The sequence below is a fragment of the Cyanistes caeruleus genome, chromosome 4 (genome assembly GCF_971803275.1).
Source record: "Cyanistes caeruleus chromosome 4, bCyaCae1.hap1.1, whole genome shotgun sequence".
Classification (NCBI taxonomy): domain Eukaryota; kingdom Metazoa; phylum Chordata; class Aves; order Passeriformes; family Paridae; genus Cyanistes; species Cyanistes caeruleus.
The window spans coordinates 17,121,327-17,131,086 of NC_141704.1; the positions used below are offsets into that span (position 1 = coordinate 17,121,327).

General features: G+C 35.7%; 1 long non-coding RNA gene across 1 annotated transcript; it reads left to right on the forward strand.

Moving 5' to 3' along the window:
- Nucleotides 1–2,350: 2,350 nt before the first annotated feature.
- LOC147653449 (uncharacterized) lies at nt 2,351–8,302 on the forward strand. Its single transcript, XR_015285880.1, has 3 exons — nt 2,351–2,615; nt 4,469–4,552; nt 6,110–8,302. It is a non-coding gene; the product is annotated as an uncharacterized LOC147653449 (long non-coding RNA).
- The last annotated feature ends 1,458 nt before the right edge of the window (nt 8,303–9,760 follow it).

The window sequence follows — 9,760 nt, forward strand, 5'->3', positions numbered from 1 at the left end:
AAAATTCTTTCTGTCAATGCATTCATCTGTATGAGGCTTTTTAAAATAAGACATCTAATTTACAAGTCTGTGTTATGATGTTATTTTCCAACTGTTATGATGTTCTTTTCTGAGTTTTCCAATTTCAGAAACTGGCTCTTCTACAGGGTAATTTGAAACACCAGACAAACTCCTTCTCTGTATTGCCTTCTGGAGGAGACTGCAGAAGGAGAGTAGAAATCTTGGTCAATCATACTAAGCCTCACATTTGTTAGCTTTTTCAGTGGGATCATTGTCTTACTTTTGCTGGAATCAGTAGAACTTGGTAAATTCAAACTACATGGAAGAATTAAAACCTCATTAAGGAAATGTGTTGAGTACCTTGTACTTCAGTGAAACGTAAATGTCTAGGTAAAAACCATAATTTTATGTTTATTTTAATAAGATCTGCAAAATGTAAGATCCTGGGAAAAGATTGTGACACCATTCTTTCCTGTGACCACAAAGAATGCTTCTGAGTTATTTTGCTTCTAGTACAAATCTAGTGTGTAGAATTACTTTTAAAATTAATAAATACTGCTAAATACCCAATACCTCAAATTTGGCTTTTTTATTATTGCTTTTGGGGAAGTTCTTGGAAGGAAAACACATTGAGAGATAGAAAATACAAATAAATTACTTTTAGCTCGAGAGGTAACTCTACCTTGAATAATTTGAAGTTGTGAAAGTAGGTGGTGGAAATAAAATGTATGCATATACACTTAAATTTCAACTCTTTACTAGCAGAATGAGCTGTAGCGATGCAGCTGAAGGAGCATTTGAATGAGTAATGGCAGTTAGAAATGTCTGAATTTTGCTATTAGTTTAACACTAATGTTTATGGTGTGAAATGTTTCTACAGAGACATTTAATAAATCTAGTTCTTTGCCTTGAAATTCAGCATTTCAATATAAAACTCTTAATATACCAAGTTATGGTATTGCATAATTGTAGATAAGATAACCAAGTTCAGTTTCAGAAAAAATGAGAATTCAGAGTGGAAATTGTAGGAGTGTAGAATTAGAGTCTCTGCTAATTTGGCTTGTCTATAATTCTGTGTGTTGTGGATAACACAGAATGTTAACAGTGGTAACTCCTAAGTATATTGTACACTTAGCTTATGCTTGTTATCAGCCTTCATTTTTAAGCATTCTGCAAGAATTTTTCTTAAAATATTAGAAAATGCAATTGAAATAATGGCACAGTTAGAATGTAGATTTGTTACGAACTGTTTATCACTTAGTAGCTGGTGAAGACAGCTTTTTTATTAGTCTGTTATAAAAACTTAAGAATACAGCCAAATTTTTATTAGGAAGGGAAAAAATGAGTTACAAGTCATCCAGCACAGCTCTTCTTTCTATACCAATTTTCTTCACACATATAAAGTCGGCAGGTAAAATCTGAAGTTTTATTCCAAACAAACTTTGCGATAACATAACTTACTTGCTAATGATTACAGCTAAGATGGAAAGAAATTATCTGGAAAACAGGAAAAAGTCACTGGAAGACAATTTGTAGAATGGTGTAATGTTGTGGGTGAATGTTACGCCCCAGTCCACTTGCCTGGTTAGGGGAAGGTTGTTTGATTTATTCTGGGCTGTGCACAGAAGAAGCAGCAAAATTCTCAGGAGGTTCAAAACCACACTTTTACTTGCAAAGTTTAGAGCATTATGGTAGAATAAGGCACTTGGCAAGTTTTAAAACAACACCCAGGCAAAATAAGGCATTTCACAAACTTTAACTTAGCAAATTTATACTTTGCCAATTTTAAGTTATCTAAAGAACAAGGCACTTACTAAGAAATTTACTGGAATTTTTTAGGCTTGCTTACAATATATTTTGAGAGGAAGTGAGGAGAAGAAAGAGAGAGGAAAAGGAGACAGAAAGGTAGTTGTCATGGGGTGGCTTTACCTTTAAGGTGGTTTTAGGAGCTAAGGAAGTTAGTCACCACCTACAATCTAGCAATGAGATTTGACTGTTTCGGTTTTAATGTCTGTTAGTCAAAGCGATAGCTGCAGTCTTGATCCATCATCCATCAGGGTGGACAAAGCCTACAAAACACAGAGTTCAATGATTTAACACACAGTCCTGTTATGTGGGAATGCCCAGGTGTCTTCACTGGGGTAGAGGGTTTTACACTGTTAGAGCACTCCAGATCACAGGGCACTTCAGGAGTCTTTGATGGTTTGTCACATCTTCTAAGACATGACAGCTGCCTCTTAGGTCAGTACAGTTGAGACAATTTTGCCCCACAGAAGTGCTGAATACCTTCAGGTGAATGTCCCAATAGCTCTCTCAGGGAGAAGTTTTCACACCTGAGCCAATTGTGTAAGGGCAGAAATTGGCATGACAAAAAGCATTATCCCACATTGAAAGAGCTGTTTCTTATTGGCCTTTTCCCTTATCTGGGCCAAAATCCAGCTTTTAGCCTCTGGTGGTGGGTGTGCACTCCCTTTGCACCTGGGCTGTGACCTTGAACTCCCTCCAAGCACCTGCTGCTTTGCCAAATGGCTGATTTTTTGAGACCTTCAACATTTTAGTCTCACAGCGATAAGAGAAACAAATGGATGAAGCATCAACTGGCTGTGGAAAGTTTGGTGAGTACAATGAGGAGAAGTTCTAAATTTTAATGTACATATATGTGGTGATTTTTGTTCAAACTGGGCAGAAACCCCAATTTATTGTAGTGGTTTTGGTTCACCAATCTGGGGTCCGGCCTGACCCCACCAGGCTGTGAAGCCTTGGCAGAGCGGGACCAGCCTCACCAGCGCCCAGGTACCTCTTCAAGGCCTGAAGCAAGAGAGAGGTCTTCTGGGCTTGCCTGTCCTTAAAATGTGAATCTCACAGAGGCAGACCTACCTTTTAAATGGTTTCATAGGCTGTCAATTCACAGAGCTAGCCAGCTATTGGTTTTTGCCACGTACAGAAGCTCTTAGCAGCTTCTCTCAGAAAGATCGTTTCTGTGGATTGCTTCTTCCCTCCTCAGCGAATACCAATTAATGCAAAACCAGCACAATACACTTAAAAAATAATTTAGGGTTTTAGTTCTATGTGTACAATATTATTTCCTAGATACCATGATTAGAAATCAAATGATTCTATATTTCTGAGGAAACCTGGATGCAATAAAGACTAAACACCACTCCACAAAGAAGTCCAACCAATTCTGATCAGCTGAGTAATGTGCTGTTGGGCCTTCTGGCTTAATGTAAAAGAAAAGAAGAACCCAACATCCCAAACCTAAACCTCTTTTTATTGATATAGCTTCTATTGGGAATGTCTGGTCATAAGAACCTTACAAAGCAGCAGAAGCTATTTATATTTGTACCCATCAGTAAACTTTATATCCAAGGTTTATCTGTTAATGTTCTTGTGTTACAGCACAAAAAAATAAAAAAAGTATAAAGCTGGAAACATGAACTTCCATATGTTTTGAGTTGTTGGAAGAGATGGCTGTTGAAACTAAATTATGCTAAATTTATATAGGTTTATTAGGCTATTGAGATAAGAAAAACTTGTTGAGAAAAAATGGATGCAAATTTCTAAGAGGCTTTCTGGGTTAAAGGAAAAGATTCAATGGATGTCTTTATTATACATCAGAGACAGTTGTCCAGACTCTCTTTAAAGATCAGGATCTGATTCCCATCATCCCAGAGAGAATATTTAAAATACATCTGAGAAATGGTCCGATAAGAAGACTTTTGATCTCCACTGTTAAGCAGATGTAGAAGTCTAAGGTGAATGGGAGGAATTCCATCAAATTTACCACAAACATCAAAAGTCTATCATGATGCAGCCTATTTCATATATGTATGATTTGATTTGATTGCATGGTAAGACATGTGAAAGACTTGTTTTCTATGGGGGAAGGTAGGAATTCTTTTTAAATTTAAGGTTGAAAAATAGTTCAGATCTTTAAGGAGTGTTTTTACTGTGTTGTCAAGAAGTTTATGTTATTATAAACTATGGCCAGAGGAACTTGGTCGATAAAAATTTGCACCACTAACCATTCCCATGGCTATGGAGTTTTCAGTATCGTTCCCTGTGAACAGATTGGGTATTGGTGGAAATAGTATGCAAAAGTCATGTTTGAATGTCTAATTTGTAGGCAATACCTATTGCACTATCACAGCTTCACATTGATGTATGACAAAATATGACATTAAATTTATTTCTTTTCACAAGGGCAAGCTCAATAAGAATCTATTTGGTCTGGCTGAGGTTCATTTTCCCCCAGCAGCCCTCACAGTGCTGTGCTTTGCCCTGGAAGCTGGAAAGGAGCTGATAACCCTCCGGTGTTTTGGCTGCTGCTGGGCAGGGCTGGCACAGCACCATCTCCCCTTTCCTTCCCTTCCCATCAGGGGGTTGGAAATGGGCAATATCCTGGGACACAACCAGGCCAACTGACCCAAATTAACCTAAGGGCTATTCCATACCATATCACACACAGAATCACTACGTTGGAAGAGACCTTCAAGATCATTGAGTCCAAGCCAGCCCCAACACCCCAGCCAGAGGGAGGGAGGAAGGACAGGTGATGATTGCTATTTTATAATGTTTTCCTCCTGGAGCAATTGCTCCATGTGCAGAAACCCTGTTTCCCAGGAAGTGGATAAACTTCATTCACTGATGGGAAGTAGAGGTTAAACTTTTTTCTCTTTGTTTATGCATGTGCAAGCTTTTGTGGGTTTTTTGCTTCTTATTTATGTTTTGTATTTTTGCTTATCTCAACCTACAAGTTGTTTTCCATCTTATTTTCTCTCCCCTGTCCTCCTGGGAAGAGGAGTGACAGAGTATCTTGGTGGGTATCTGCATCCAGGTATCTGTTAACCCTCTACCAAGAGCAAATATAAAATCTTGAAAAAACGTCACTGGTAATCAAGGTTTAGCAGAAATTATGGGTGAGAAGATTAAAGAAGCAGATTAACCACTTTTGCAACTTTTTTTTTTTTTTTTTGTAAGGGATATTACAGTAAAGAGAGAATTCAGGTTAAGCAGTAAATGGCAATCTGAACATAGGAGGAAAGGAGAAAATAATATGCGGTTATTATTCTTTGCTTATTTCCAGCAGAAAAGGTCAATATAACTAATGGCCTCTTCACAATAATAGAAAGGTATTTTAAGTTTAAACTGATAAATTTTAAGAGGATGAGTGTAAATTCATTTGCTCTTTTACGAGGCCTAACTTGCCCAGTCACAAATCCTGAAAAAAGACTGACTATAAAGATGGAAATTGATATAAAGTGAGACAACACCATCATAAATATTGGAGAAAACAGTTGCAGATTCCATGTCACGTAGCTAGACCTGACTCTCAGGTTAAATTAAGCATTATAAAGTATTCTGTTGTGGATTAGTATCTAGATCTCAGAAAAACACTTGCCAAATGTCCTTGAGAAAAATCTTTGTTCAATTATACTTACTGATCGGCTTTTAAAAATGATCAGCATTGAAAGTGGGTCTCAGGAAGTCCTCTAGCTCTTCTACTGTGTTATTTCTCACATGATTTTTATGACAGCGCTTACAGCAAATACATCACATGAGAAACCTTTATGAAAGGTTCTGGCACAGAGTACATTTAGAGACAAGAGTGTTTAGGGCCTCTGGGAAAAATCTTACTGCTTGGAAATAAACCCTTTGGCACAAGAATAGAGCTCTTGCCCAGGCTAACAGTACTCTGGGGGTCTCTTCTACTCCTTTACATTCTATACTTAAAATCTCCCTGGAGAAATTACACAAATTAAATTCTGTGGGGCAATACTTTTAATTTTTCAAAAAGTAGCAATAAAAGCCTCTCTGGACCTTTTGACTTTAGGGCTAAAAATCTGAAGTAAGCTTTGTTACCAAGTAAACTGCAGTAAGACTCAATATTGATACTTCTAGTTACAGGTCAGCATAAAGTTCATGCTGATTTTGGCACTGCTGCAAACGGTGCCTTACTGCCACATTACATTTTAATTTGTTGTTATTTGTGTTTGTCATTACATTTCAATAACAAAAGAGAATTTAATAAGTAAAGCAAGACATGATATTAAAACTACTGGTTTAGGAATCTATATCACTTTTTTTCTTTTATTATTCTGGAAAGCAGCTCTGAAGATATAAACCTGGAGGTCCTGGTGGACAACAAGCTGTCCATGAGCCGGAAGTGTATCCCAGTGTCCAAGAAAGCTGCTGGGATGCATTAGGAAGAGCACTGTCATCAGGTCAAGGTCCTGCTTTTCTACTCAGCATTAGTGAAGCTGCACCTGAGTGCTGTGTCCAGTTCTGGGCTCCTCAGAGCAAGGGAGACGTGGAGATCCAGGAGCAGGTCCAGGGGGAGACAACACAGACCAGGGGAATGGAGCGTCTCCCTTATGAGGAAAGGCTGAGAGAGTAGGGCCTGCTCAGCCTTGAGAGAGGGGAATTCACCAATGCCTGTCTTTGAAGGGAGGGTGTCAAGAGCATGGAGACAGGCTCTACTTATTTGTGCCAAGGACAGGAGACCACAGGCAGAAACTAAAATACAGGAAGTTTGAACTGAACTCTAGGATGAACTTTACTATGTGGTTGACTGAGCACTAGAACAAATTTCCCAGAGAGGTTGTGGGGTCTTCCTCACTAGCGATATTCAAAAGGTGCCTGGACACAAACCTCAGTAAAAAGCTCTAGGATGACTCTGTTTAAGCAGGGGGGTTGGACTCCATGACCTTCAGTGGTCATTTCCAACCTTACTCATTCGGTGATTCTGTGATTTTCATGTTCTTAAAAAAATGATGCATAGATAACTTATGAAGAATCATTGACTAAAAAAGTCACACTGTATTTTATCAGCTTTGCTTTTAATCAAATTGTTAATTGTTTCTTATAGCTCTGTAATTTTTATGATGTATTTTTGAGATAGAGAACTTGAAGGAATATTTTAAATTACTTTTTTCTAACAAATATTGCAGATTGTTGAAAACTGCAGATATTTCCAGGAAAATTCTTTGGGTTGCTTTGGACAAGCAGTGTGTCACAGGGAGAATTCTGAGCTTCAGCAGTTCACAGAAATAAAAGAAATATCTGAAAGACAAGACCACTAATTTCTGTGTTCCTTTTGTTTTTTTCTTACTGTGTACTAAAGAGCCTTTGGGGCTTTGAATGTCTGAAGATTCTTGGGTCTGGAACTTCGTGCACTTTCATCTATTTTTTCCTTAATAATCTACCACTTTTGAAGTAGTTTGCAATAGACTTGAAGAAGTAAAACTGTTAGTATCTAAATGAATATAGAAATAATATAATTTTCAATAAACAGTTACAGAAATAAGCAGACACTTTAGCAGTGGAAAAATAAATAATATGATTATTACAAAGAAAAAAAACCAAACTAATTTGGGTTTTCTGCTTTTGAATCTTTGGTTTGTATGTTTGGGAAGTTTCTTTGGATAATTTTGTTATTTTATTCACTCACTTTTTTTTGTTTGTCTGTTTTATTGTTTGATTTCTACAATGTTTGCAGGCAATTTAAAAGAATCCTTATTCTGTCCTTATTATTTTTCAATCTTCTTCATTCACTACCCAGTCTATAAACAAGAGAGAAAATAGAATTGAGGAAAATCACAGTCACTGCTGATGCATGGTGTTGTCTCCCACACCTTTCCTGATTTACTACTGCCCTCAATGAAAGGTGGGAACACACACTAAATCCAAAGAGAGTTTCAATAGGAAAGCAATTATCCATCTATTTTAAAAAATGAACCAAGTCCAGCTATCCTACTGGCTTCATAATATCGTACTATGTTTTATGAGGCAGAAAGTGGGGCTGCAATTGGCAAGATTTACCTAAATATGAATTATTAGAAAAAAACAGAGAAATAATATTACTTTTCTTTTAAGATAATAGGCTAAAGAAGAGAAACATGATTTAATTTTTGGGCTAAATTTAGTGTGGGATTTGGTATATAATTTTGCTTGATTTAGTTCTTCTTTTACAGTCTGTGAAATGTAAATGTGAATGCAATAGAATCTAAATCTAAAACTGCCTTTGAATATGAAATTTCCAGTGGATTCTGTGAAAAAATTATGCAAGGAAAGATTTTTATATTGATTAAATGTGTCTGATTCTGAAAACTATGCATCCTTTTCTCTTTAACACCCCAGTATTAAGCTGTTTGTAGTATGCACTAGAAGTTTTTCCTTACTAATCAATGTTTATTTTCAGTTAACTTGACATAATGTCTGTTCTAAAAGCTTTATCCTTTCATGCTTTTATTCTGATGCTGTAGCGTATTCCTCATTAAAAGCTAATAATGTTTTACAGCCTCTTTGCTTCCCTCTGTTTTGTCAAGGAAACACCTTCTATTTTGATATTGCTCAGGTTTATATCACATATTATCATCTTCATTGTTATTAATAAACCCAGCCTCCTGACAGCAGGGGTTAAAAGACTCTGCTGATTACTGTGCTGAATATATAGTAAAGCTGAGAGTTGGCATCAGAAAGTTATTCTGAAATAACACCAGTATATTCTCTGTTAAAATATTTTAATAAAAGAAATGAAATGATTTCATAAGGAAATCAGCAATACTGTATGTATATGTGCCCCAGCTGATCTTATTCTAGGTCAGTGGCTTTTTAAATGTGAAAGCAAAAATAGCCTTTCATGCTGTCTGTAGTTTTATATCATACTTTACTGATCTGATACAGAGAAAGTCAGTAGAAAAACAGTGTGCATTTTCATTTAAGGAAAGTGGTGTCCAAACATCTTTAAGGGTATTCATACATGCAGTCAGTCTAAATAAAATCTGCTTAACATTCATGTTGTGCTTGTTTTATTTTACATTCATAAGACACAAATATGAATGAAACATTTAAATTCAGGTCTAATTCATTCTTTAGATATGTTATGAATTGTCTCATCTCCTTTTTTATTACCCTGGATTTTTATTTGATCTGTTTAAGCATTTTAAGGTAAGTATCTGTTTTAATAATCATAAAAAAACACATTTCAATTCCATTTTATGATATTCTGTTTTCTGCTTTGAGTTAATTTCTTTAACATTAATGATACGTTATTTTTTCATGTATTATGTTTCCCATGTGTATCATCTTGGGATAATCTTGTCTCCAGCTTACTGAAAAAGCTGTTAGGGAATTTCTATGTAGTTTCAAAGATATGACATAAAATTTGCACAACTGATGTCAGCTAAATATCTTTCTTTAGGCTGAGGAAATAAGTAGTTGCATAAAGGGAAAACATTTCAATTTGTCTACACCACAATCTAATTTAATTCAGAGTCAACATCTGAAACAGAGTTGAATTCTCTGTTCACAATTCACAATTGAACATAGCAAAAGAACATAGAAAATTTTGCCTGTAAAAACAGAGGATAATAGGAAATTTTGGATATCTCATAAGTATGGTCACATTTTATTATTTACTGCTTTTTAAGCTGTTTCAGGCTGTGAGTTTTCTGAATTATTTGTATATGAATATAGATATAATTGAATTTAAGTGTCAGCTGAACTGGGATTATATGGTGTCATAATTTAAATTATTGCAAGTATACATCTTCAAATTTTCCATGAGAAAGTGTTTCAGATGATAAAAATTAAAATTTATCAAAGACTACATTGTGTTGAAAAAAAAAAGGTTAAATTATTACTCTGGGTAAGAGAATGAATTTTTAAAAAACATTTTTGAACTATTTAATCAGTAACATATGCTACAGGATTATATGTCTAATATCCTGTCTAGTAAAGAAAATGCTTTTTAAAAAAG